The following is a 22,170-nucleotide window of genomic DNA, read 5'->3' as shown; positions in this document are numbered from 1 at the left end:
TTTCATATGAGACATGTAAAACAAGTAATACAACCAAGGAGATATGGAAAATAAGAATAATATAAACACAGGGAAATATAAAATATTAAATATAAGAATAAGAATAGTACAATATGTACAGTATTTTACATTCACATTTACGCTATGGAACAGATATTAATATATATTTAGATAATATTAAGAAGTGCAAAACAAAGAGAAATTGTGCAAAACTTTGTACATTAAAATGTGTAAAGAAGTAGCTGATTTTTCCCTTAATTTTTATTTTGTATTCATCATGACTCCATGACGGAAGTTGAAAGCAGAGTGACTGCCGTAATAACAACACGGACCAATGGGTTTTCCCAGGAAATGTGGCCCCGCCCTTATTGGCAGGGAGTCAAGGGAGGCGTTTCTGAACTGCCGAGCGGGTGCCAGGAGATGCCACAGGTTGCCACAGATTGCCACTGCGGTGCCACTACCTGCCAATGTCACTGGGAGGATCTCGCTGTCTCTCCGTGTATTTGCTGACCAACAAACTGGATGAACTTCAGTTACTGAAGGTGAAAAATGGAGACTTTTCTACATCTGCAGTTTTGTGCTTCACAGAGACGTGGCTGTGTGGATCAATACCGGATTCTGCACTGCAGCTGGCAGGCTTCCAACTCTTCAGAGCAGATCGTAACACGGAACTCTCCGGCAAAACTAAAGGTGGAGGTATCTGTTTTTACACTACACTTTACACAAACCTTTTTACTCCCCCCGTGAGTTTGCTTCATTTATTCTGGTTGGTGTTTACATTCCACCGCAGACATACGTGCAGGACGTGGGCTACAGCGCACACTCGCCGACCAGATACTGTGTGTGGAGCGGGCTTACCCAGACTCCTTAGTTATTGTCCTTGGCGACCTTAACAAAGGTAACCTCACACATGAACCCCCCAAATACAGTTTATAAAATGTCTGACCAGAGAGAAGAATATCCTGGATCACTGTTACACAACTGTTAACAAAGCCTATCACCCCGTCCCCCTCACTGCACTGTGCCACTCTGACCACGCCACCGTGCACCTGATTCCCTCATACAGGCAGTTAAGGCTTAAAGCTCTGTAAACCTGTTGTGAGGTCATCTAAGAAGTGGAGCAGTGATGCTGTGGAGGATCTCCAGGCGTGTTTGGACACTACTGACTGGGATGTTTTCAGCATACATCAGCTTCTGTGACGACTGCTGTATACCATCACGCTGTACAGAGACTGGAACATTTAATTGGCCTAAAAGGTTCGGCACTAAGTTGGTTTAATTCCTACTTATCTGATCGTTTTCAGTTTGTTCATGTTCATGATGAATCATCTCTAAATACTGCATCTTTTCGGGTCAGGATAGGCCTAATTTTCACAATATTATGCAGATGAAAAAATGCAGTCCGTGAGATTTGTTTTAAATGAGAATTAAAAGACAAATCTTGATCAAATGTTACTCCGAGGTTTCTTACGGTAGTGCTAGAGGCCAGAGCAATGCCATCTAGAGAAACTATGTCATCAGATAAAGAGTCTCTGAGTTGTTTGGGGCCAAGAACAATAACTTCAGTTTTGTCTGAATTTAACATCAGAAAATTGGTGCTCATCCAGCTTTTTATGTCTTTAAGGCAGTTATGGAGTTTAGTTAATTGATTACTTTCTTCTGGCTTCATCGATAAATACAACTGTGTATCATCTGCATAACAATGGACATTTACAGAGTGATTTCTAATGATGTTACCTAAAGGAAGCCTATATAGAGTAAATAGGATTGGTCCGAGCACAGAACCTTGCGGAACTCCAAAACAAACTTTGGTACGTAAGGATGATTCATTATGAACGTCAACAAACAGAAAACGATCAGATAAATAATATTTAAACCAGCTTAGTGCAGAACCTTTTAGGCCAATTAAGTGATCCAGTCTCTGTAGCAGAATTTGATGGTCAATTGTGTCAAACGCCGCACTAAGATCTAATAAAACAAGTACAGAGACAAGTCCTTTGTCTGAAGCAATCAGAAGGTCATTTGTAATTTTAACTAGTGCTGTCTCAGTGCCATGATGCACTCTAAATCCTGACTGAAATTCCTCAAATAAATTATTATCATGGAGAAAATCACACAGCTGGTCTGTGACTACTTTCTCAAGGATCTTTGAAAGAAAGGGAAGATTAGATATTGGTCTATAGTTGGCTAACACCTCTGGATCCAGGGTGGGCTGTTTTAGGAGAGGTTTAATTATAGCTACCTTAAAAGACTGTGGTACATAGCCTGTTAATAAGGATATACTGATCATATCTAATATATGAGTGTTAACTAAAGGAAAGACCTCCTTAAGTAGCCTAGTTGGGATGGGGTCTAAGAGACACGTTGATGATTTAGATGAAGAAATCACTGCGGTCAATTCTTGAAGAGAAATTGGGGAGAAGCAATCTAAATATATATTAGGTCTTACAGCTGTGTTTGAGTTGAGGTACTATCTGAGGACAGGAGGTCATGAATTTTGCCTCTAATAGTTAGAATTTTGTCATTAAAAAAGCTCATAAAATCATTACTGCTAAGGGCTTGTAGTGTATTATCATTCACTCTGAAGGTTTGCAACAGATGACCAGTAAGGGGCTCAGGGTCAAAAACAAATATGGTCAGGGTCAAAGAAGATATTTATAGCATAGGTGTAGGGTTGGAAAAATCCAACAAGAATGTCTCTTTGTCATCTGTTTGACTTTGTCTCACATTTCACAAACACCACCAGGTCTATATAAGCAGGGTATTTGGGGCTGTTTTTCAGAGCAGTTCACATTGGTTTCGAACCTCTCCAAGCATTCTAGATGTTTGATAGATGCTGTACTTCTTGTAATAAACCTTTTTTTATGCAAGCAAGATGGTGTCATCGGAGACTTCTTCATCACCTTCACATCATCGCTATTTAAGAAACAACAGGCTAAAGGAATACAAGGCTCAATAGAGCTTTGACTCTCAGTCAGCCTGGCTACAGTGCTGAAAAGAAACCTGGGGTTATTCTTGTTTTCTTCTATTAATGCTGAGTAATAGTTTGCTCTGGCATTGCGGAGGCCCCTCTTATAAGTTTTAAGACTGTCTGCCCAGATTAAACGAGATTCTTCCAGTTTGGTTAATCGCCAATTCCTTTCAAATTTTCGCGATATTTGTTTTAACTCACAGGTTTGAGAGTTATACCGAGGATCGAACTTTCTTTGCTTTGTTAACTTCTTTTTAAGAGGAGCTACAGAGTCAAGTGTTGTTCGCAGCGAGCCTACGGCGCTATCGACAAGATGATCAATTCAGGAGAGGTTAAAGTCAGCACGGGAAACCTCTGTTACTGAAGGACTTGGTATTGAATTTAACGACGGAGTAATCATTTCCTTAAATTTTGCGAGAGCACTATCTGATAAACATCTAGTATAGTAACTGTTGCTGAGTGGCATGTAATCGAGTAAAAAGAAATCAAAAGTAATCAAATAATGATCCGATAGTGAGGGATTCTGTGGAAAGACTGTTAGGTTATCAATTTTAATTCCATACGTCAGAACTAGATCGAGGGTATGGTTAAAACAATGAGTGGGTTCATGTACGCTCTGACTGAAGCCAATGGAGTCTAATAATGAGATAAACGCGGTAGCCAGGGAGTCATTATCAACGTCGACATGAATGTTAAAATCGCCTACAATAATAACTTTATCTGATTTAAGAACTAAACTGGATAAAAACTCTGAGAATTCAGATACAAATTCAGAATACGGGCCAGGAGCACGGTACACTATAACAAATAAAAGTGGCTGCGAGGTTTTCCAGGTCAGATGTAAAAGACTAAGAACGAGGCTTTCAAATGAATTATAGTCTAGTTTAGGTTTAGGGCTGATTAACAGACTAGAGTTAAAAATGGCTGCAACTCCCCCTCCTCGGCCGCTGCCTCGAGGAATGTGGGTATTATTATGACTGGGAGGAGTGGATTCATTGAGACTGACATATTCATCTTGACACAGCCAGGTTTCAGTGAGACTGAGTAAATCAGTATGATTATCTGATATTAATTCGTTTACTAACACTGCTTTAGACGATAGAGACCTGATATTTAACAGTCCACATTTAATTCTCCTGTTTTGTCTTTCTGTCACAGAAGAGGTTTTAATTTTTATGAGGTTGTTATGCACAACTCCTCTTTGTTTAATTTTAGATTTAAATAATTTAGGTGGTCGGGGGACAGACATCGTTTGTATAAAACTATGAAAACTATGGCTGGGTAACTGAACTAGAAGCTCAGAGAGGCGTATAGGACTGCGACTCTGAGTCCTGATCTCAACTCTGGGTTGTCAGGGATTTAAATTACTAATAAAGTTTGCCAGGTTCCTAGAAATGAGAGCAGCTCCATCCAAAGTGGGATGAATGCCGTCTCTCCTAATAAGACCAGGTTTTTCCCAGAAAGTTTGCCAATTATTAACAAAACCCACATTGTTTGCTGGACACCACATGTTAATACTGATACATGTTAATACTGACACGTTAACACTGACAAATGTTAACACTAACATGTTAATACTGACATATGTTAACACTGACACATGTTAACACTGACACGTTAATACTGACAAATGTTAACACTGACACGTTAATAATGACACATGTTAACACTAACACGTTAATACTGACACATGTTAATACTGACATTTTAACACTGACAAATGTTAACACTGACATGTTAACCTTGACAAATGTTAAAACTGACACGTGTCAACACTGACACATGTTAATACTGACACATATTAACACTGACACATTAATACTGACACATGTTAACACTGACACGTTAGTACTGACACATGTTAACACTGACATTTTAACACTGACAAATGTTAACACTAACATATGTTAAAACCGACACGTGTCAACACTGACATATGTTAACAATGACACGTGTCAACACTGACATATGTTAACAATGACACGTGTCAACACTGACATATGTTAACACTGACACGTTAATACTGACACATGTTAACACTGACACGTTAATACTGACACATGTTAACACTGACATGTTAATACTGACACGTTAGTACTTACACTTTTATTCTCTATATTGTTTTAAATGTTGATGAGAACAGGAAACATCAGATTGTTCACTGCTGCTGTTAAATAGAGCACAAACATCAACACACACAAACTTGTGTTTCCAGACAAATGTTAACGTGTAATGAACCTAAAACATGACGACACATCTGTGGTTTAATTCAGCCTGCAGGTGTGTGTGTGTGTGTGTGTGTGTGTGTGTGTGTGTGTTTGTGTTTTTGTGTGTGTGTGCTCGCTGTGAGTTCAGTCTCTGAGGTCACTATAAAACGAGCTGAACATGTAAACAGACGGCTGCTTCCATCCTCCCTGCAGACAGTTCAGGACGTGTGTGTGTGTGTTTCAAGACCAGTGTCAGGCTCGCTACTCTAAAAATGTAATAGATTACTCATTACTCTTTTCAAAATTAATAATAATTTACTCATTACTCGGCCCTAACCCCCATGCAACCCCCCCACTCCCTACCAGCAGTAATAATTAGTTACATTACTCGTTCTATTACTTTTCTGTTTAATCTCATCAGACAGGTCAGGGTGGTCACAGTTGTCAGGTGATCACAGGTGTCAGGTGATCACAGGTGTCAAGTGATCACACGTATCAGTTGATCACAGGTGTCAGGTGGTCACAGGTGTCAGGTGATCACAGGTGTCAGGTGGTCACAGGTCTCAGGTGATTACAGGTGTCAGGTGGTCACAGGTGTCAGGTGATCACAGGTGTCAGGTGGTCTCAGGTGGTCACAGGTGTCAGGTGATTACAGGTGTCAGGTAGTCACAGGTGTCAGGTGATCACAGGTGTCAGATGATCACAGGTGTTAGCTGATCACAGGTGTCAGGTGATCCCAGGTTTCAGGTGGTCACAGGTGTCAGGTGGTCTCAGGTGGTCACAGGTGTCAGGTGGTCACAGGTGTCAGGTGATCACAGGTGTCAGGTAGTCACAGGTGTCAGGTGATCACAGGTGTTAGCTGATCACAGGTTTCAGGTGATCACAGGTCTTAGGTAGTCACAGGTGTCAGGTGATCACAGGTGTTAGCTGATCACAGGTTTCAGGTGATCACAGGTCTCAGGTGGTCACAGGTGTCAGGTGATTACAGGTGTCAGGTGGTCACAGGTTTCAGGTGATCACAGGTGTCAGGTGATCACACGTATCAGTCGATCACAGGTGTCAGGTGATCACACGTATCAGTCGATCACAGGTGTCAGGTGATCACACGTATCAGTTGATCACAGGTTTCAGGTGATCACAGGTGTCAGGTGATCACACGTATCAGTCGATCACACGTATCAGGTGATCACAGCTGTCAGGTGATCACACATATCAGTTGATCACAGGTGTCAGGTGGTCACAGGTCTCAGGTGATTACAGGTGTCAGGTGGTCACAGGTGTCAGGTGATCACAGGTGTCAGGTGGTCACAGGTATCGGGTGGTCACAGGTCTCAGGTGATTACAGGTGTCAGGTGGTCACAGGTGTCAGGTGGTCACAGGCGTCAGGTGGTCTCAGGTGTCAGGTGATTGCAGGTCTCAGGTGGTCACAGGTGTCAGGTGTTCACAGGTGTCAGGTGATCACAGGTCTCAGGTGATCACAGATGTCAGGTGGTCACAGGTGTCAGGTGGTCTCAGGTGGTCACAGGTGTCAGGTAATTACAGGCCTCAGGTAGTCACAGGTGTCAGGTGTTCACAGGTGTCAGGTGGTCTCAGGTGGTCACAGGTGTCAGGTGGTCTCAGGTGGTCACAGGTGTCAGGTGATTACAGGTCTCAGGTAGTCACAGGTGTCAGGTGTTCACAGGTGTCAGGTGATCACAGGTCTCAGGTAGTCACAGGTGGTCACAGGTGTCAGGTAATTACAGGCCTCAGGTAGTCACAGGTGTCAGGTGTTCACAGGTGTCAGGTGGTCTCAGGTGGTCACAGGTGTCAGGTGGTCTCAGGTGGTCACAGGTGTCAGGTGATTACAGGTCTCAGGTAGTCACAGGTGTCAGGTGTTCACAGGTGTCAGGTGATCACAGGTCTCAGGTAGTCACAGGTGGTCACAGGTGTCAGGTAATTACAGGCCTCAGGTAGTCACAGGTGTCAGGTGTTCACAGGTGTCAGGTGGTCTCAGGTGGTCACAGGTGTCAGGTGGTCTCAGGTAGTCACAGGTGTCAGGTGATCACAGGTCTCAGGTAGTCACAGGTGTCAATACGTGCTGACGTATTGCGGTAAGCGAGTTGTGTCATTTCTGATGTTTCTGTGACAGCGTCTCTGTACTGCTCTGGTGGATTCTACTAGCCTGCTTTCTGCTTTCTCACTTCAGTTACTTTAACGTTGCTTTAACGTCTTCTTCAAGTCTTAACCCACACTGGTTCTGTTTAAGCACTTATAGCTCTCCTCCTTTCTACGACTTTCTCGCTAATCTCTTAGCTGTTGTTTGCACGTTACTAGTCTTGGTAGCTACATTAGCTTTACAGTTAGCGATGGCTTCTCCCTCTGCTCTTTCTTGCTCGATGTGCCAAATCTTCAGTTATGCCTCTGCCTCCTTTAGCGACAGTGGTAATTGTAATAAGTGTAGCTTATTTGCTGCATTGGAGGCGAGGCTTAGTGAATTAGAAGCGCGGCTCCGCACCATGGAAAACCATTCAGTAGCTGCGGTAGTTAGCCAGCCCCCTGTAGCCGGCGCGGAGCCACATAGCATAGCCTTAGCCTCTGCTAACTGTCCTCCGGCAACTCCCGTTCAGCCGGGAGGTTGGGTTACGGTTCGCCAGAAGCACAGCTCCAAGCTGAAGCCCACGGCTCACCACCAGCCTGTTCACGTTTCTAACCGCTTTTCCCCACTCAGCGACACACCCGCTGAGGATAAAACTCTGATTATTGGCAGCTCTATTCTGAGAAACATGAAGTTAACAACACCAGCGGCCATAGTCAAATGTATCCCTGGGGCCAGAGCGGGCGACATTGAATCAAATTTAAAACTGCTGGCTAAAGCTAAACGTAGATTCAGTAAGATTGTTATTCACGTCGGCGGCAATGACACCCAGTTACGTCAATCGGAGGTCACTAAAATTAATATTGCCTCGGTGTGTGAATATCGTCCAGCAAACGATGTGGGTTTCGTTAATAATTGGCAAACTTTCTGGGGAAAACCTGGTCTTATTAGGAGAGACGGCATTCACCCCACTTTGGATGGAGCTGCTCTCATTTCTAGGAACCTGGCAAACTTTATTAGTAATTTAAATCCCTGACAACCCAGAGTTGATATCAGGACTCAGAGTCGCAGTCCTATACACCTCTCTGAGCTTCTAGTTCAGTTACCCAGCCATAGTTTTCATGGTTCAAACGGTGTCTGTCCCCCGACCACCTAAATTATTTAAATCTAAAATTAAACAAAGAGGAGTTGTGCATAACAACCTCATAAAAATTAAAACCTCTTCTGTGACAGAAAGACAAAACAGGAGAATTAAATGCGGACTGTTAAATATCAGGTCTCTATCGTCTAAAGCAGTGTTAGTACCGAATTAATATCAGATAATCATATTGATTTACTCAGTCTCACTGAAACCTGGCTGTGTCAAGATGAATATGTCAGTCTCAATGAATCCACTCCTCCCAGTCATAATAATACCCACATTCCTCGAGGCAGCGGCCGAGGAGGGGGAGTTGCAGCCATTTTTAACTCTAGTGTGTTAATCAGCCCTAAACCTAAACTAGATTATAATTCATTTGAAAGCCTCGTTCTTAGTCTTTTACATCTGACCTGGAAAACCTCGCAGCCACTTTTATTTGTTATAGTGTACCGTGCTCCTGGCCCGTATTCTGAATTTGTTTCTGAATTCTCAGAGTTTTTTATCCAGTTTAGTTCTTAAATCAGATAAAGTTATTATTGTAGGCGATTTTAACATTCATGTCGACGTTGATAATGACTCCCTGGCTACCGCGTTTATCTCATTATTAGACTCCATTGGCTTCAGTCAGGGTGTACATGAACCCACTCACTGTTTTAACCATACCCTCGATCTAGTTCTGACGTATGGAATTAAAATTGATAACCTAACAGTCTTTCCACAGAATCCCTCGCTATCAGATCATTATCTGATTACTTTTGATTTCTTTTTACTCGATTACACACCACTCAGCAACAGTTACTATACTAGATGTTTATCAGACAGTGCTGTCGCAAAATTTAAGGAAAAGATTACTCCATCGTTAAATTCAATACTAAGTCCTTCAGTAACAGAGGTTTCCTGTACTGACTTTAACCTCTCCCGAATTGATCATTTTGTCAATAGCGCTGTAGGCTCGCTGCGAACAACACTTGACTCTGTAGCTCCTCTTAAAAAGAAGTTAAAAAAGCAAAGAAAGGTGTCAGGTGATCACAGGTGTCAGGTGGTCTCAGGTGGTCACAGGTGTCAGGTGATTACAGGTCTCAGGTAGTCACAGGTGTCAGGTGGTCTCAGGTGTTAGCTGATCTCAGGTGTCAGGTGATCCCAGGTTTCAGGTGGTCACAGGTGTCAGTTGGTCTCAGGTGGTCACAGGTGTCAGTTGGTCTCAGGTAGTCACAGGTGTCAGGTGATCACAGGTGTTAGCTGATCACAGGTTTCAGGTGATTACTCCGTCGTTAAATTCAATACCAAGTCCTTCAGTAACAGAGGTTTCCTGTGCCGACTTTAACCTCTCCCGAATTGATCATTTTGTCGATATCGCCGTAGGCTCGCTGCGAACAACACTTGACTCTGTAGCTCCTCTTAAAAAGAAGTTAACAAAGCAAAGAAAGTTTGCTCCTTGGTATAACTCTCAAACCCGTAAGTTAAAACAAATATCGCGAAAATTTGAAAGGAATTGGCGATTAACCAAACTGGAAGAATCTCGTTTAATCTGGACAGACAGTCTCAAAACTTATAAGAAGGGCCTCCGCAATGCCAGAGCAAACTATTACTCAGCATTAATAGAAGACAATAAGAACAACCCCAGGTTTCTTTTCACCACTGTAGCCAGGCTGACTGAGAGTCACAGCTCTATTGAGCCTTGTATTCCTTTAGCCCTTAGCAGTAATGATTTTATGAGCTTTTTTAATGACAAAATTCTGACTATTAGAGGCAAAATTCATGACCTCCTGTCCTCAGATAGTACCTATCTAACCTCAAACACAGCTGTAAAACCTAATATATATTTAGATTGCTTCTCCCCAATTTCTCTTCAAGAATTGACAGCAGTGATTTCTTCATCTAAATCATCAACGTGTCTCTTAGACCCCATCCCAACTAGGCTACTTAAGGAGGTCTTTCCTTTAGTTAACACTCATATATTAGATATGATCAATATATCCTCATTAACAGGCTATGTACCACAGTCTTTTAAGGTAGCTGTAATTAAACCTCTACTAAAAAAGCCCACCCTGGATCCAGAGGTGTTAGCCAACTATAGACCAATATCTAATCTTCCCTTTCTTTCAAAGATCCTTGAGAAAGTAGTTGCAGACCAGCTGTGTGATTTTCTCCATGATAATAATTTATTTGAGGAATTTCAGTCAGGATTTAGAGTGCATCATAGCACTGAGACAGCACTAGTTAAAATTACAAATGACCTTCTGATTGCTTCAGACAAAGGACTCGTCTCTGTACTTGTTTTATTAGATCTTAGTGTGGCGTTTGACACAATTGACCATCAAATTCTACTGCAGAGACTGGATCACTTAATTGACCTAAAAGGTTCTGCACTAAGCTGGTTTAAATCTTATTTATCTGATCGTTTTCAGTTTGTTGACGTTCATAATGAATCATCCTTACGTACCAAAGTTTGTTTTGGAGTTCTGCAAGGTTCTGTGCTCGGACCAATCCTATTTACTCTATATATGCTTCCTTTAGGTAACATCATTAGAAATCACTCTATAAATTTCCATTGTTATGCGGATGATACACAGTTAACAACACAATTAACTAAACTCCATAACTGCCTTAAAGACATAAAAACTTGGATGAGCACCAATTTCCTGATGTTAAATTCAGACAAAACTGAAGTTATTGTTCTTGGCCCCAAACAACTCAGAGACTCTTTATCTGATGACATAGTTTCTCTAGATGGCATTGCTCTGGCCTCTAGCACTACCGTAAGAAACCTCGGAGTAACATTTGATCAAGATTTGTCTTTTAATTCTCATTTAAAACAAACCTCACGGACTGCATTTTTTCATCTGCGTAATATTGCGAAAATTAGGCCTATCCTGACCCGAAAAGATGCAGAAAAATTGGTCCACGCTTTTGTTACCTCTAGGCTGGATTACTGTAACTCTCTATTATCAGGTAGCTCTAGTAAGTCCTTAAAAACTCTGCAGCTAATTCAGAATGCAGCAGCACGTGTACTAACAGGAACTAAGAAACGAGATCATATTTCTCCTGTTTTAGCTTCTCTGCACTGGCTCCCTGTAAAATCCAGAATTGAATTTAAAATCCTACTGTTAACTTATAAAGCTCTAAATGGTCAAGCTCCGTCATATCTTAGAGAGCTCATAGTGCCATATTATCCCACCAGAACACTGCGCTCTGAGAACGCAGGGTTACTCGTGGTCCCTAAAGTCTCCAAAAGTAGATCAGGAGCTAGAGCCTTCAGCTATCAGGCTCCTCTCCTGTGGAATCATCTTCCTGTTACGGTCCGGGAGGCAGACACCGTCTCCACATTTAAGACTAGACTTAAGACTTTCCTCTTTGATAAAGCTTATAGTTAGGGCTGGCTCAGGCTTGCCCTGTACCAGCCCCTAGTTAGGCTGACTTAGGCCTAGTCTGCCGGAGGACCCCCCTATAATACACCGGGCACCTTCTCTCCTTCTCTCTCTCTCTCGTATTCTATTACTGCATCTTGCTAACTCAGCCATTCTGGATGTCACTAACTCAGCTTCTTCTCCGGAGCCTTTGTGCTCCACTGTCTCTCAGGTTAACTCGTATCACAGCGGTGCCTAGATGTTTGATGCTTGAGCACCAATTTCCTGATGTTAAATTCAGACAAAACTGAAGTTATTGTTCTTGTATGGGGTCAGATCAGTCTCATAATGAATAATGAATGAACTCACGCAGATTCACATGATCTGTGAATTTATATTACAAGTGTGCCTCAAAATAATATTTGTGATCAGAGAATGTGCATTTCCGAATTTATATTAAAAGTTTGCAAAAACATTATATTTGTGAACCAGATCGTGTGCATTACTGAGTCCGAAATAGAACTGCGAACCAGAGCATGTGCATTTGTGAAAAACCCTGCGTGAGTTCATTCATTATGAGACTGATCTGACCCCATATTCTTGGCCCCAAACAACTCAGAGACTCTTTACCTGATGACATAGTGTCTTAGGATTGCAGTGATGGCAGTGATGGCAGTGATGGCAGTGATGGCGGGGATTGGCAGTGATGGCAGTGATGGCAGTGATGGCAGTGATGGCAGTGCGCAGCAGTGCAGTGGCTTCTCAGTTACCAGCGACAGTACCTAATAACACGTGATACGAGGTTAAGAACGAGCTTACCAGATGGAGGGGTTACTCTTCTTCCAAGCCGACTGCAATCAGCTGTCGGGAAAAACCAGAGGAGGAGGACTTGGTGCGTACATCAATAAGGACTGGTGTACCAACTGTTCTCTCGTGAGCAACCATTGTTCCGAGGCAGTGTAATACGTGACGCTGAAGTGCCGGCCACACTATCTGCCATGGGTGTTTACTGTTGTGTTCCTTGTGACTGTGTATGTTCCACCAAGTGCTAACGCTAACGTGGGTCTTGGGGAACTACATGACCACATATGTGGGTTCCAAAACAAGCATCCGAGGGCATTTTTTGTGGTAGCAGGAGACTTTAACCACGCTAAGCTGACGGACACTCTGCCTCAATTCTATGAGCATGTCTCCATAGCAACCAGGGGAAACAACACCCTAGACCAGGTATACACCAACAGAGGGGAGGCATACAGAGCAGTGCCCAGCCCCCATCTGGGCTTCTCTGACCACATCTCTATCATGCTGCTTCCTGCTCATCGTCCTGTGCTTAGACACAAAAAGCCCAAGAACATCACTGTGTGGCCCAGTACAGCTGTTGTCATGCTTCAGGACTGCTTTAAGCGAACCAACTGGCAGAGAGGCTGCGACCAACGAGGGCAGGACTGTGTCAAACGCCGCACTAAGATCTAATAAAACAAGTACAGAGAATGAATGAAAGCTTCGACGTCTCACAGGTCTTTCCAAGAGAACTTTCTTTTTTCCCATCCCCTCCACCGTCCTCGTTGTGTTTGAGAGACGACCTTTATGCACCTCATCGTTTGCTCATGTCAGCGCACCTCCTCGACCACAAGACCTCGGTGCTGAGACGAGGTCACCTTGTGCCAGGATGGTCTGCTCCCTCAAGGCCTCTTCTTCTGTTCAAGAATGTCCTGGTGTTTAAACACTGAGTTTTCCTGTTGCGGCGCTGCAGACGGCGTCCACATCCTTCCAGTGGCGAGCTGTTTGGCCTCCCCATGAGTCACAGGACTCTGTCAGTGTCATGTCCAACCTGTGTTAGTAGAATTCATACTTGTCTATGAGACTGGACTTCTCTCCACAGCCCTGTGCTGATGAACCTGCCGAGACATGGGCACTTTTTGGCTCATAGGTGTCTCCAGTCCATCGATGTGACCTCGGAGATGGTCCCCTGACGATTGATTCGCTCGTCATGGTGATATCAGATCATCATATAAGCCCTGATGGGTCTGAGCTGTTCTCTTCCATCCACCTACAGAGAGGCTCCATGATGACCTCATGGTCGTGGTGAAGGTCAGGGGGGGACTGCACATCCTGTCTCCAGATGATGTCACTCTGCAGTGAACTCCTGTCAGATTTTTAAAAAAGGTGAAGTCCACACACTGTTATAGCTCCTCAAATGTTTATTGGAACAATCAACGTTTCGATCAACATAGATCTTCGTCAGGATCTATGTTGATCGAAACGTTGATCCTTACAATAAACATTACAATAAACAAGCAGTTTGATTGTTGGTCCTGCACCTGTGATACTTTGGATGTGCGTGCTCTACCCTACTTTGTGAACTCCTGTCAGATGCCACAGACCGTCCTTTAGTAGGATCAGACCGAGGCCATTCATCGTGGTCCAAACGGAGCCGAAGGCTGAAACATGATTGTGTTTATTAATATGAAGAGAATCTAAATGTTTACTGTTTATTAAACAAACAACAACAACAATAATCATTGTTTTTAGTTTGTCTCCATAAAAAACAAGTTCAACTTCCTGTTTTTAGCAGCTGAATGTTTGTGTGTGTGTGTGTGTGTGTGTGTGTGTGTGTGCGTGTGTGTCTGTGTGTGTGTGTGTGTGTGTGTGTGTGTGTGTGTGTCACTGTGTGTGTGCCTCCAGCTGTTGATTCACTTCCTGTGAACACCTGAGATCAGCTGCAGGCGCTCAGAGCACAGAACACCTGAGACGCATCAGTCTGAACTCTCGGGGGAAAGTGGACGGGGGGGTGGGGGTGGGGGGGGGGGGGGGTGATGTCAGATGTGACATCACCCGGATTCATTAAAGAACTAGAGCATCTTTTGACCTGATGACAACACTGCATTGGTTCATCTCTGTGGTCCGTCTGTGTGTCAGTTGGAACTGTTTGTTCAGTCCTCTGACAGAAAGTTTATATATATATATATATATATACAGTACAGGCCAAAAGTTTGGACACACCTTCTCATTCAATGCGTTTTCTTTATTTTCATGACTATTTACATTGTAGATTCTCACTGAAGGCATCAAAACTATGAATGAACACATGTGGAGTTATGTACTTAACAAAAAAAGGTGAAATAACTGAAAACATGTTTTATATTCTAGTTTCTTCAAAATAGCCACCCTTTGCTCTGATTACTGCTTTGCACACTCTTGGCATTCTCTCCATGAGCTTCAAGAGGTAGTCACCTGAAATGGTTTCCACTTCACAGGTGTGCCTTATCAGGGTTAATTAGTGGAATTTCTTGCTTTATCAATGGGGTTGGGACCATCAGTTGTGTTGTGCAGAAGTCAGGTTAATACACAGCCGACAGCCCTATTGGACAACTGTTAAAATTCATATTATGGCAAGAACCAATCAGCTAACTAAAGAAAAACAAGTGGCCATCATTACTTTAAGAAATGAAGGTCAGTCAGTCCGGAAAATTGCAAAAACTTTCAATGTGTCCCCAAGTGGAGTCGCAAAAACCATCAAGCGCTACAACCAAACTGGCACACATGAGGACCGACCCAGGAAAGGAAGACCAAGAGTCACCTCTGCTTCTGAGGATAAGTTCATCCGAGTCACCAGCCTCAGAAATGGCAAGTTAACAGCAGCTCAGCTCAGAGACCAGATGAATGCCACACAGAGTTCTAGCAGCAGACCCATCTCTAGAACAACTGTTAAGAGGAGACTGCGCCAATCAGGCCTTCATGGTCAAATAGCTGCTAGGAAACCACTGCTAAGGAGAGGCAACAAGCAGAAAAGATTTGTTTGGGCCAAGAAACACAAGGAATGGACATTAGACCAGTGGAAATCTGTGCTTTGGTCTGATGAGTCCAAATTTGAGATCTTTGGTTCCAACCGCCGTGTCTTTGTGAGACGCAGAAAAGGTGAACGGATGGATTCCACATGCCTGGTTCCCACTGTGAAGCATGGAGGAGGAGGTGTGATGGTGTGGGGGTGTTTTGCTGGTGACACTGTTGGGGATTTATTCAAAATTGAAGGCACACTGAACCAGCATGGCTACCACAGCATCCTGCAGCGACATGCCATCCCATCCGGTTTGCGTTTAGTTGGACCATCATTTATTTTTCAACAGGACAATGACCCCAAACACACCTCCAGGCTGTGTAAGGGCTATTTGACCAAGAAGGAGAGTGATGGAGTGCTGCGGCAGATGACCTGGCCTCCACAGTCACCAGACCTGAACCCAATCCAGATGGTTTGGGGTGAGCTGGACCGCAGAGTGAAGGCAAAGGGGCCAACAAGTGCTAAACACCTCTGGGAACTCCTTCAAGACTGTTGGAAAACCATTTCAGGTGACTACCTCTTGAAGCTCATGGAGAGAATGCCAAGAGTGTGCAAAGCAGTAATCAGAGCAAAGGGTGGCTATTTTGAAGAAACTAGAATATAAAACATGTTTTCAGTTATTTCACCTTTTTTTGTTAAGTACATAACTCCACATGTGTTCATTCATAGTTTTGATGCCTTCAGTGAGAATCTACAATGTAAATAGTCATGAAAATAAAGAAAACGCATTGAATGAGAAGGTGTGTCCAAACTTTTGGCCTGTACTGTATATATATTATATCCCTGGATCAATAGCTATTTTCTATCTTGGTAAGTTTGTGTCTTAGGAAATCTGTGTGTTTATTGGTGTAGCTATGGAGCACTTTTACCTTTTATCTGTTATCTTTATCATGTTTTTCTCTTTTGGTTGTTTTGGTTAATGTTGTACTGTATGTATGGAAGAATGGATGTCAACTCACTGCAAAACAAATCTACCTATGGGTATGAATAAAGTAACCTAATCTAACCTATTCTGAGGAGAGAACTACTGTACAGGAAGTCACGTGGCACCGACAGGTGGGACACATGTTGCCCTGGCGGTGTCCCCCGGTGGCGGGGAAGGCGTACAGTGCAGACTTATGGTGCAGGTGTACGGTGCAGACGTACAGTGCAGACGTGTTGTGCAGGTGTGCGGTGCAGACATATGGTGCAGGTGTACGGTGCAGACCTATTGTGCAGGTGTACAGTGCAGGCGTACGGTGCAGACATGTAGTGCAGGTGTACGGTGTAGACGTATGGGGCAGATGTGAAGTGCAGACGTGTGGTGCAGACGTGTGGTGCAGGTGTATGGGGCAGACCTGAAGTGCAGACGTGTGGTGCAGGTGTACGGTGCAGACGTATGGGGCAGACCTGAAGTGCAGACGTGTGGTGCAGGTGTACGGTGTAGACGTGTTGTGCAGGTGTACGGTGCAGGCGTACAGTGCAGACGTGTTGTGCAGGTGTACAGTGCAGACGTACGGTGCAGGCGTACAGTGCAGACGTATTGTGCAGGTGTACAGTGCAGGCGTGTGGTGCATATGTGAAGTGCAGACATATGGTGCAGGTGTACAGTGCAGACGTATTGTGCAGGTGTATGGTGTAGACGTATGGGGCAGACGTGAAGTGCAGACGTGTGGTGCAGGTGTACAGTGTAGACGTATGGGGCAGACTTGAAGTGCAGACGTGTGGTGCAGGTGTACGGTGTAGACGTATGGGGCAGACTTGAAGTGCAGACGTGTGGTACAGGTGTATGGTGCAGACGTATTGTGCAGGTGTACAGTGCAGGCATACGGTGCAGACGTGTGGTGCAGGTGTACGGTGTAGACGTATGGGGCAGACCTGAAGTGCAGACGTATGGTGCAGGTGTACGGTGCAGACGTATTGTGCAGGTGTACAGTGCAGGCGTACGGTGCAAACGTGTGGTGCAGGTGTATGGTGTAGACGTATGGGGCAGACTTGAAGTGCAGACGTGTGGTACAGGTGTATGGTGCAGATGTATTGTGCAGGTGTACAGTGCAGGCATACGGTGCAAACGTGTGGTGCAGGTGTACGGTGTAGACGTATGGGGCAGACCTGAAGTGCAGACGTGTGGTGCAGGTGTACAGTGCAGGTGTACGGTGCAAACGTGTGGTGCAGGTGTACGGTGTAGACGTATGGGGCAGACCTGAAGTGCAGACATATTGTGCAGGTGTACAGTGCAGGCGTACGGTGCAAACGTGTGGTGCAGGTGTACGGTGTAGACGTATGGGGCAGACCTGAAGTGCAGACATATGGTGCAGGTGTACGGTGCATATGTGAAGTGCAGACGTGTGGTGCAGGTGTACGGTGCAGACGTATGGTAAAGGTGTACGGTGCAGATGTATGGTGCAGACGTATGGTGCAGATGTACAGTGTAGACGTACGGTGCAGACCTGAAGTGCAGACGTGTGGTGCAGGTGTACGGTGCAGACTTATGGGGCAGGTGTACGGTGCAGATGTACGGTGCAGGTGTGCGATGCAGGTGTAGCATGAATGTCATGTTATTAACTGTCGATGAGTTTCTCTTTGATCTGTCGTCAGTGTCAAATTATAGTTCTGTTTTATTCATATTTTGAAATGCTCTGACAGATGGAGACACTTTGTCTCTGTGGTCCTGAGTGAGAACCTGAAGGAGGACTGAAGTCAGCAGGTCTCAGCGTGAACTCACATCCTCGACCTTTACAGCAAATACCAGACGAGCTGCAGGACGTCCAACTGTATGATGCAGGTGTACGGTGCAGACATATGTTGCAGGTGTACGGTGCAGACGTATGTTGCAGGTGTACGGTGCAGACATATGGTGCAGGTGTACGGTGCAGATGTACGATGCAGGTGTATGTTGCAGGTGTATGATGCAGGTGTAGCATGAATTTCATGTTATTAACTGTCACTGAGTTTCTCTTTGATCTGTCATCAGTGTCAAATTATAGTTCTGTTTCATTCATATTTTGAAATGCTCTGACAGATGGAGACACTTTGTCTCTGTGGTCCTGAGTGAGAACCTGAAGGAGGACTGAAGTCAGCAGGTCTCAGCGTGAACTCACATCCTCGACCTTTACAGCAAATATCAGTCGAGTTGCAAGATGTCCAACTGTCTCTGAGAGTTACAGACTGAGAGACAAACATCGTCGTGCGGAGCTCTGCTTCCTGTAGATCAACCAGACTGAGATAAATCTGTAGCTGTATCATATCTGTTTTTTCTTTGACATGGCATATGTTGAGGAGCACCCACCATGTATTTCTCAGGGAAAGAGACGTTTTATTAATCAGCCTGTTGTTGATAACTTTATTTCCTTGTTTGATGCCGAGCCTGTTTCAAACAGCGATGATGATGATGATGATGATGTGAATTCACTGGTACAGTGTTTTAATTTTCGATGTAAGTCTGTTCTTGATAAAGTAGCACCAATAGAATCTAGACCCACCTCTCTTAGGAATCACTGCCCTTGGATAAATGAAGAGATTCAAAATCATAGGAGAAGCTGCCGCAAGGCAGAGAGGCTGTGGAAAGCTTTGAAGCTTGAGGTCCACAGGTTGTACCTCAAGGATCTGAGACTAGCTTTAAATAATATGTCAAAAACTGCAAGACCTGCTTTTTTGCCCAACTTATTTCTCTTAATAAGAGAAATCCTAAGTTTCTGTTTGATACCATCAGCTCTATTACATCCCCTTATGTTTTCTCGGCCCCCGCCTATTCTAAGACTGATTGTAATGTTTTTGCCAGCTTTATGTTGAACAAGGTCAATGACATCAGGGCTAATATTCCTCTAGATGGTTCAAACCCTTGCACCATTCAGCCTCCCCGGTGTGAATGGTCCTTGTTTTCTTTGGTCTCACTGTCAGACATCAGTGCTCTCCTTGCCACCATGACACCGTCCTCTAGCCCTCTGGATATACTCCCAACATCACTGTTACTTAAAACTCTTGGCTCTATTGGCCCTTGTATTGTAGAGATTATTAATCAATGTCTCCAAACCGGTGTTGTCCCAGCTTTCTTTAAACAGGCAGTAGTGGAACCTAAATTAAAGAAACCAAACTTGGATCTTGTTGATTTGAAAAATTATAGGCCCATCTCAAAGCTCCCTTTTCTGGCTAAAATTCTGGAAAAGGGAGTAGCCGAACAACTAACTGCCTTTATTGATGCAAATGCGATCTTTGACACCTTCCAATCAGGCTTCCAGAAAAAACACTCCACTGAGACTGCCTTAATTACTCTGGTCAATACACAGTCCTGGTACTGTTAGATCTCACCGCAGCATTTGACACGGTGGACCATAAAGTCTTACTAAATAGACTCAGAGACACGTGGGATTTCTGGTACTGTTTTGAATTGGTTCAGGTCCTATCTGACTGACAGGAGTTTTTTGGTCCATGTCAATCAGTTTTTATCAGACACGACAGTGCCTGTGGGGTCCCACAGGGATCAGTTCTTGGCCCTATTCTCTTTTTGCTTTACATGACCCTTCTTGGCCAGATTATCAGAGAGTTCAGCGATGTCTCTTATCATCTATATGCTGATGATGTTCAGCTCTACTGCTCTTTCAAGCGAGTTGCACAAATTGGATAATTTAACTGCCTGCTTGACTGCCATCAAAAATTGGCAAAAAAATAACAATCTTCTTCAACTGAACTCTGCCAAGACTGAAACATTGATTATTGTCCCAGACAATGCCATTCCCCTCATAAAGCAGCATTTAGGCCTGTTAGGCCTCTCTGCCCAACCTAGCTTACATAAGCTAGGAGTTGTTGATAAGGACATGTCCTTGGACCTCCACTGTAAACAGTTGGTGAAGAACTGCTTTTATCACCTGCGAAAATATCGCAAAACTGAGGTCCATGATTTCAAGAACTGAAATGGAGATGATTATTCATGCCTTTGTTTCATCTCGCATTGATTATTGTAATGCACTTTTTATGTGTTTTAACAAAAAGGTTGTAAATCACCTTCAGACTGTGCAAACTGCAGCAGCAAGGCTTTTAACTGGGTCTAAGAAGATCATGACACCGTTAGACCTGAAGGTGAAGTCTGTTGTGTCCGAAGAAGATCTGACACAGGAAGTCACATGATCACATGAACATTTATTTATTTTAGTTATTTAAACATTTATTTGGAAGGGACAGTGCATATTGATGAACATCAGTATGAGATACTGATGTAAATATGCCAGAGTTAGCAGAACTGCTAATTTACATCCTTAGTCCCTTGGCAGGTCATGTACAATTAGAAAAAAAAACGTAAGATGAGCCAGTAATTAAGACAAACAGTTTACAAACAAACAGTATACATCATACAGACATGGGATAAAGTGTTGTGATGACAACAGTGCCATGAAGTGCTATTTAAAGTACTTCATGTCACATGATGGCTCCATCAGCGCGTGATCGGACAGATGAGTGTGTGAGCACCAGAGTTTCTTCTTCTGTGGACGTAAAGGAAGCTGTTTGGTTGTTGTTGGCAGTGACTGACACTCCTGGCTCTGATTGGTTGGTTTCATTTGTTTGTGGATTTTTTCCACACATGATGTGTCTCATGTTCTTTTGTCAGGATGTAGAGACAGAAAAAAATAACTGCTGAAGTTACTGTAGCTTTAACGACCCTGTTGGTTAATCTGACTCCTCCCCCCTCCCCCCGTCCTTCCGTCTCTCTCAGAGTCAGCAGGGTCTTTGTAGGAGACAGACGGGGGACAGCAGGGCAGCAGGAGGCAGTGTGAGTTCATCTTAGTGTGACCAATAATCAGAGAAGCTACAGATCAATGGACTGGAACTCGAAGGTGAGACTGAAGCTTTTATTTTTATAAAAACTAAACTAAACTGGTTTATTTCAGATAATTTAAACTTTGAACCACTGAAAACAAAAAACCTAGGTTTCAGCTCTCAGTCAGATTCACTCTGTTATGTGAGGACAGACTCGACACACTCTGTGATGTGAGGACAGACTCGACACACTCTATGATGTGAGGACAGACTCGACACACTCTATGATGTGAGGACAGACTCGACACACTCTGTGATGTGAGGACAGACTCGACACACTCTGTGATGTGAGGACAGACTCGACACACTCTATGATGTGAGGACAGACTCGACATACTCTGTGATGTGAGGACAGACTCGACATACTCTGTGATGTGAGGAAAGACTCAACAGACTCTGTGATGTGAGGACAGACTTGACACACTCTGTGATGTGAGGACAGACCTGACACACTCTGTGATGTGAGGACAAACCTGACACACTCTATGATGTGAGGACAAACCTGACACACTCTGTGATGTGAGGACAGACTCGACACACTCTATGATGTGAGGACAGACTCAACAGACTGTGATGTGAGGACAGACTCAACACACTCTGTGATGTGAGGACAGACTCAACACACTCTGTGATGTGAGGACAGACTTGACACTCTATGATGTGAGGACAGCTGAACTGATTCATCACAAAGCAGTAGCTGCAGGTGAGACTGTAGGTTCTATTTAAGTCTCTGTACGGTCAGACTCGACAGACTTGACAGACTCGTCAGACTCTGCGATCGGAGGAAACATATTAGTGTCCCACT

The 22,170-nt window shown here is 43.8% G+C and overlaps 1 long non-coding RNA gene across 1 annotated transcript; it reads left to right on the top strand.

Moving 5' to 3' along the window:
• Positions 1-272: 272 nt before the first annotated feature.
• Positions 273-21,380, top strand: LOC144465024 (uncharacterized). The gene is made up of 3 exons (XR_013492409.1): positions 273-690; positions 791-898; positions 21,262-21,380. It is a non-coding gene; the product is annotated as an uncharacterized LOC144465024 (long non-coding RNA).
• Positions 21,381-22,170: the final 790 nt, after the last annotated feature.

Source organism: Epinephelus lanceolatus, chromosome 12 (genome assembly GCF_041903045.1).
Source record: "Epinephelus lanceolatus isolate andai-2023 chromosome 12, ASM4190304v1, whole genome shotgun sequence".
In the NCBI taxonomy this organism is placed as follows: Eukaryota; Metazoa; Chordata; class Actinopteri; order Perciformes; family Serranidae; genus Epinephelus; species Epinephelus lanceolatus.
Note: the sequence above shows the minus strand (reverse complement) of the source record. Positions and strands in the feature narration are given on the sequence as shown.